The sequence below is a fragment of the Chrysochloris asiatica genome, unplaced genomic scaffold (genome assembly GCF_000296735.1).
Source record: "Chrysochloris asiatica unplaced genomic scaffold, ChrAsi1.0 scaffold00145, whole genome shotgun sequence".
In the NCBI taxonomy this organism is placed as follows: domain Eukaryota; kingdom Metazoa; phylum Chordata; class Mammalia; order Afrosoricida; family Chrysochloridae; genus Chrysochloris; species Chrysochloris asiatica.
In genome coordinates this window covers 5,970,764-5,978,754 of record NW_006408663.1, presented here as the reverse complement: position 1 = coordinate 5,978,754, position 7,991 = coordinate 5,970,764, and positions in this window count along the sequence as shown.

Here is a 7,991-nt window from a genome sequence, read left to right as displayed (position 1 = left end):
TATAGTAAAGGTGCATATATATACACATACATACTTAAACCATGTAGGATGTTGTAAAATTAGTATGACCTTGTCTAGTCTTCAAACTTAAAATAAAACTTTTGAAAATCTGGGATACTTTTGAAGCAGTTGTAATTAAACACATTTGTAATAATACACAAATTGTCTGAATGTGACTGCCCACTGCTCTTGACTACATCTCAGTTGTGGTATTTTATTTTTTCCTTTTTATAGGAGAACTAAACCTAAACAAAAAAAATAACCCCAGAAATATTAATATCCTTCAGCAGCTTTCTAAAAGCATCAAAATGTATGAATTCCTCCCACTTCTTTTGATAATGAAAATTTCTCTGAAATACTAATAATCTGAAGTTATATTTTGCCTTATACTGTTATCTTCTAAAAATGTTATCTTCTAGCACCAATCTGCCCATTAGTAATCAACTGCTATTGTTACTTTCCATTGTTTGCTCAGTTCAGGATGCTCAGGAGTACAATGAAGAAATTCAGTCAGCAGTAAGCAACTATACACCAGTAATGATATATTTATGCAACTGCAGATGATGCTAAAAAAAACATAACCCTTGACTTCTTTAAAGAGACTGATTTCTGGTTTTCTGCTAATCACTGGTGAAGTACTAAGTTTGTGTACTTCATATTATATAGTAATTTTCTAAGGAGTCAAAATTTTAGGAAAGATAATTATATCAAATAATGGTTCCTTAGTTGAAGGACTAAGTAAAGGCTTCAATAAATCTCTGATAGTTCTTATTGTTGTTAAGTGCCATTGAGTTGGTTCCAACTCACTTGAACTACTGACCTTGCGGTCCAATGCATTAGTCAACAGCACCACACCAGGTAGTTCTTAGTACTAGCTTATAGTAATTAACACTCCCTGATAGTTCTTTGTACTAGCTTATCATATGTGCCGATGCATTCATACATGGTCCTGTGTAACTACACTTCAGTATGAAGAGTGCAACAGTGTTGTTAGCTTTACTTTTGTACTTAAACAAACATGAATGTGCTTTTATTAGTAAAAGTAATTATACATGTTTTCAATAAAACAGTAAACATCAATATAGTATCTATTCAAACTAAAAATTCACTAACTAAAATTCAATAGAAATTTTTCAACTAGAAGGCTTTTAAAACTACTAATTCAAGATGTAGATAATAGAGTTATATAGTCTGACCTTGTTGAAATTTGGCACCATAGAATAAGCATTGGATAGCAAAGTCAGTGGTTCTATACCACAAGCTGCTCTTCAGAACCCCTACACAGGGTTGCTATGAGTTGGAATCAACTCGATGGTACTTAACAGCAATAACTACTGATATGTATATACACATAAATTTATATATATGGGAGGTGCTGTGGCTCTGTTTGGTAAGCGCTGGACTGCGAACCACAAGGTATATGGTTTGAGTCTGCTAGGCACACCGCAAGAGAAAAGTAAGGATTTCTACTCCACAAAGAAATAAAAGCCTCGAAAACCATAAATATGGTTACTATGAATCAGAACTGACTACATGGCACTTAACAACAATTATATACATACTTACATATAGACGGAGCTCTGGTAGTGTAGTGGTTACTAATCGGGCTGCTAACTTCAGGGTCATCAGTTCGAAACTACCAGCTGTTCCATGGGAGAAAGATGAGGCTTTCTGCTCCCGTAAAGATTTATAGCCTTGAAAACCCTGTACAGGGTCACTATGAGTCGAAACCAACCTAATGGCACAGAACAACAGCCTATATTGATACATATTGCTCTGCAAGGTCAGTGCCTCAAGCTCACCAGCTACTCCTCAGAAACCCTATACAGGATTGCTATGGGTAAGAATCGACTCGATGGCACTTAACAACAACAACAAGGTTATATGTGAAATTAATAACTAAATCAATGGAGAGTACTTTCTCTTAGTAATCTAAAATTTAAAAATACTTAAAACTTTATCATTGAAAGCATGTCTGTAAGTATAGACTTTGTAAAGAAACATTCATTTTTGTTGCCAGAAAAATAATTCTCTCTCTTCCCAAAGTGTACTTTTACTAAGTATTAACAATTAAATAAGTATATTGTTTCTTTGTGAAAATATGTTGATGCTAGCATTTGAGATGCAAAAGGATCCTTTTACCTAAGCAAAGAAAATGGTGAATTAAAACACTTTGCTAGGTGAGAAATGTCTGAGTTACCCTGAAACAAAAAGCATTGTCATTTATTTTCTCAAAGAAAAAGAGTACCTACTATAAGTAACAATTTTTCTATTGATTTTGAAGGGGAAATAGGTCTCTTTGATTCTATTGCAGTAAATGCCTATAATTCACGTTGGTTGCTTCAACATTGCTGCCAAGTAAAATGTTTTTGAGTAGGCAAGTGGCACTACTCAAAGAGTTATTTCTATTAGATAAATCTGGTGGAAGAAACAGGAAAACATTTTTTGGAAAAGGCTCTATATTTAGATTTTTGTTTATTTGTGTTTTGGTTGTGTTTTTCTTTTTTCCCCCATAGCCTGGCAAAAGTTGATTGAGTTATTTGAAAACACAAATGCTGTGGAAATATGGTGTTGCAGTATCAGTAAATGGTCATCATGTTACATGATTAAACATTTCATACAATAACTTCTTCTGGTATAATTTTATTTTGACCTACTGAAAAGCATGAAACATGGTTTTCCATGTTGTTCGTTGCTGTTGAGTTGGTTCTACTGTTATACAATAGAACAAAACACTGCCCAGTCCTCACATTGTTACATTGCACCCATTGATACTACCACTGTGTCAATCCATCCAATTGTGGGAGTCTTTCTCTTTTTCATTGACCCTCCACTTTACCACATATGATGTCATTCTCCAGGCATTGGTTCTTCCTGACAATATGTCCAAAGTGCAAGAGAGACTAAGACTCACCATTGACACTTCTAAGGAGCAATCCGGCCATTGTTGTTAGTGCCTTCTAGTTGGTTCCAACACATAGCAACCCTATATATGGTTTCTTTCCAAGGAGCAGCTGGTGGATTTGAACCATTGATCTTGTGTTTAGCAATCCAGTGCTTATCCTACAATGCCACACCAGTAATTCTTTCAGCACAGATTTTTTTTGTTTTTTGTCAGTCTATGAAACTTTCAATATTATTCCATAAATATATGAAATCTCCATTATGCTATTGCAATGCCCACACCTAAATAGGCTAATAATGATGAATTTCTAGCTAAGCACAACCTACTGCCACATGTAAAGGAAGTGGTATTCTCAGGCACAAGTTAGGAACCCTGGGGCCCTGGGCCTCTCTTACCCTGGCTCCCTCTGAAAGTGGGACGTACATCTCTAGATCAACAAGAAGGATAACCCTGAGAAGAATAGTCTGGTGACAAAGGTAGGGATATCAGAACCTGAAATCCTGATAGAAGTAGATGGTCGCAGGGAGAAGACCCATGAAGATGACACCTAAAGCTAACAACTGCAGAAGGTGCCCCATTTCCAAGAAGCCTGCGCCCTTCTACTAAAAAAAAAAAAAACAAAAAACAAAAAACAAAAAAAAAACATGAATATTCATCATACCACTCCTCCTAATTAATATGTATCAGCTCACCCCTCCAGAAAAGGAGCTCTGGTAGCGTAGTGGTTACAAATTGGGCTGTGAGCCGCAAGGTCAGCAGTTCAAAACTACCAGCTGTTCCACTGGAGAAAGATGAGGCTTTCTGCTTCTGTAAAGATTTACAGCCTCAGAAACCCTGTACAGGGTGGCTATAAGTCGGAACCGACTCCACGGCACATAACAACAACAACAAAAACCCCTACAGAAAGGGACCCTTTATAAGCCAGAGTACCCCAACCCCAAAAGGTCTTCTCCTCTCGCGGAGACAGACTTGCTTCTCTCTTTGAACTGTATTTTCATTTTGACCTAATCTAATCTATGCTCCCTACTGCTTCCAAGTCTACTCCGCTCACAGAGGAAGACTGGGTCCTCTTTCTGAAGTGTTCGTTTGCTCTGCAAAAAAGAGATTCTAAGTGAATGCTTATTGTTCATGTGTGACTGAGAAGCTGTGACTTGGTGGGACTAATTCTTTAGGACACCCCCCCACCCCCAGAGCGTGAGAGACCAGGAAAAAATGTGACAGTACTGCCATTGATATGCCTTCAGAGGATCCACTTTAGAAATATCTTTACAATAACATAAATAAGCATTTGGACAAAACACTATAAAGAATTAAAGCGAAGACAACTGAAACTATACTGCAAGCATGTAAGACAACGAGAAAAGATATGTGACTGAATGACAAATTAAGCATAGATTTGTACATACTTAGTGTCGTGGGTTATTGCGCTGGACTGCAAGGTCAGTTTGAACCACAAGGTTGGTTCAAACTCACCAGCGGCCCCTTGGAAACTCTATACAGAGTTACTATAGGTCGGAACCGATTTGACGGCACTTACCAGCAATAACTGTTCCACTTTTGCATGGGGAATTTAAAGACCTACTTAAGAAAAAAGCTTTGCCTTTCAGGAAGGGCCCATGGGTGACACAAATGATTTGAAGCCATCAAATGGGACAAAGGAAGAAAGACCTAGGGATTGAAGTTTGTAAAAATCACAGCCAAGAGTCAGAATTGATTCAATGACAATTGATTTGAGTTTTACTCTTTGGTTCTCAGGAAAAGAACCATCCATACAGGCCAGGGGATCTAACAGAAAGAGCAGTCTTTGTTTTGTTTGATTTTTTCTTTCCTGGACCCAGAAAAGAAGAATCGAACAAATTGGATAAGAATGACACATCCCAAAGGAATCAACCTCAAGAAGCCTCACTTTCTCAGTTCTTAACTTTCTAAGGCAAAATACAGAGATATAATTTAAAACAAAACAAACAAACAAACAAACAAAAAAACACAACAGAAGCATATGGAAAGAAACCCTGGTCTTGTTGCTATAAATACCTTTTTCGGCTGTTGGGGATGTGAACTGATCTCCAGGAAACATAATTAAATAGTAGTGAAATCATGTTTTTCAAATTGCTAATAGAAATGGGTTGGTCAGGACAGTACTTTTTCACTTAAATCCACTAGGACAGAAGAGAGGAAGAGTGTGAAGGACGGGGGGAGGGGAGAAAGGAAAGGGCAGGATAGGAGAATGAGTATATTACAAAAATTTGTTCATAAACCCTTTTAACATTTTAAACATTTTTGTATGTGTTATTGATCATGCTATAATTTATTTTTATTATTCTGAGAAACAGCCATAAAGCTTGCAAACCACTGCAAGATGGTCACTGAATTGTCTCCTAAATAGACTGGTGTCAGCTAGCTGCCTGGCTTGAGTAAACAGGGAGGCCTTAGCAAATTTAGAGCCAGAATTAGATGGATCCTGTTAATAATAGGAGGCTTTTAGAGGTTTAGTGTGATAAAAAACAAACAAATGAAAAAAAGTGTGATACTGTAAGCCTAAGAGACTTCTTGGGAGTCCTGGTTGTGGCAGTGTGGGATAATGTGCTGAACTGAAAGGTCAGTTTGAACTGCAAGTTTGGTGGTTCAAACTTACCAACTGCTGCTCGGAAGCCCTATAAAGTTTCACTATGAGTCAGAAATGACTCAACAGCACTTAACAAGAGACTTTTTAGGAAAAGAATAAAGTTGTTTAACAGAATTGTCTAATTTTTTCCTTCAAATAAAATATTCAAATAAAACAAATTTCTCCCCATTACATTTCATTGTTGCTTCTGCTGGGGAACATGCATTCAAGATTTGAGTGTGGAAGAACATGAGCTTGCAACATGCACCAAAGCTGTATGGGGTGCGGTGTGTGTGTGGGGGGGGGGAGGGGGGCTATAATGCAAACACAGGGTTTCCTTCTTTCTATTAATTAATATAATAATACTTGTTTGTTTGTATTAATGGGTTTTTATACAGTCACTTCTGGTTTACATATCCATAATCTGATTTCTTAACACTATTATTCTAGACTCCTAACACTAACATTCAGAAATTTATGCTAATAGTTTCTTGCTTTAGAGTTTTCCTACCTAAGCCAAATATACCTATGAATTGTATCTTCGGTCACTATCTCAAGCCTTGTAAAATATCAAAATATATTTTTACTAGAGATATAAATAAAAACTAATATCCTTTAAAAAAATAACACATTAGAGAAGTTGATGCATTAGTCTTAAGAAAATGTTTTAAGATGAACCAAACTCCTTAGTTTATGTGAGAAGTTTAATTTCACCAACTGCTGCATATAAATAAATGATCAGGGTCAGGCAGTAGAAAACCTGGAATGGGTGGACCCCCCAGAGCCTATGGGGAGGGTGGTTCTCCACCTTTGGAGGGTTCAAGACCCTCATAGGTGGGTTTTGTTTTTATTTGGAATTTGCCTAATCATTCCATGTCTTCTCCCACTAACAATTAGGGCCATATGGACTACCACAGAAACAATAATCAGTAGGAAAGGAACCTCACAATTACTCTATGTTAAGTACCAGCAACTCCTACAGGAACCACCAGATGGTGAGGCTCTGATTAACCAAGTAATAGGAGCCTCAAAAGGGGGGAATGAATGGGAAAGGTAAAATATTAACTGCCTTCTCCTCCCAGGAGAAAAGCTAGAATGCTAATGAGGTTACTGAGTGGGACCAATCTTCTTCACCCTGCAGACAAGCTAGAATGCTAATCAGGTTACCAAATGGGACCAATCTTCTGGTTTCCCTCCTGTCTTCAAACAGGTCCGCAACCTAGCCCCTGCTCTACTCTGAGTCCATATAAGCCTGCACTGATCTGCATTCGGGGCTCCAAATCTGGAGAAGTTAGCTCCTCTGAGCCAGCCAGCTTAATAAACCTGAAAATTCTCTACACCTTTCTGAGTGGCCTCGTTTCTTCTATGACAGATATGGAGTTGCTATAACTGTCTCGGACCTGGAGCTGCTGTGACACACTCAGGCCTAGGGCTGCTGTAACTCTCTAGAATTTAAAACTGCTGTAACAATTGCATTGTTGTTGTTGTTGTTGTGAAGTGCTAACGAATCAATTCCAACCCATAGTAATCTTGTATAGGGTTTTCGAGGAGCAGCTAGTAAGCTTGAACCGCTGAACAGTTAAGAAAATGTTCAGATGAACCAAACTCCTTAGTTTATATTAATCATCCTTTAAGAAAAATATAAACACCTATTTTTTGCTTGCCACTTTGCAAGTTTCTAGAAATACAGAGATAGAAAGCCTCTGATTTTCAGAAACTCACATCCTAGAAGATTAGGGTGCAAGTAGACAACAAAGCAATTAGTTATGATTGGTGCTAGGACAAATTAGGCTCATTGTGCAAAGACAACAGAGATGCTTAATGAGGTAGGTCAGGGAAGGCATTCTGGGACAAGTGACATCTGAGATATCACCACATTTTATGTTCATGATACTCAAACCATTTAATTTACTATTCATAATAACCCTTAAGAAGAAGGGATTAACATTCCCTCTGTATCAGGTTTTTTCATAGAATGGACACACAGGAGCTATACAAGCAGTCTTCAAAAAGTTTAAAATTCCATTATCTTTTCATTCCATTTTTCCACAAACATTTTACATCCCCCTCTTACATAAATATATACAGGCCATCTTGGGCTGGGTTCTCTAGAGAACCAAACCCAGTAAAGCTTATATATATGCATATGTTGTTGTTGTTGCCAGGTGCCATCGAGTCGGAACCGACTCATAGTGACCCCATGCACAGCAGAACAAAACAATGTCCGATCCTGGGCCAACCCCACCACCGCTGCCACCCTTGATGCCATCAATGATGCCACCTGGCTGATCCATCTCGTTGGGGGTCTTCCTCTTTTTCTCTGACCCTCCACCTTACCCAGCATGACATCCTTCTCCAGCGACTGTTCTCTTCTGACAATATGTCCAAAGTATGAGAGACGAAGCTTAGCCATCCTGGCTTCCAAGGAGCACTCTGGCTGCACTTCTTCCAAAATAGATCTATTGGTTCTTTTGGCAGTCT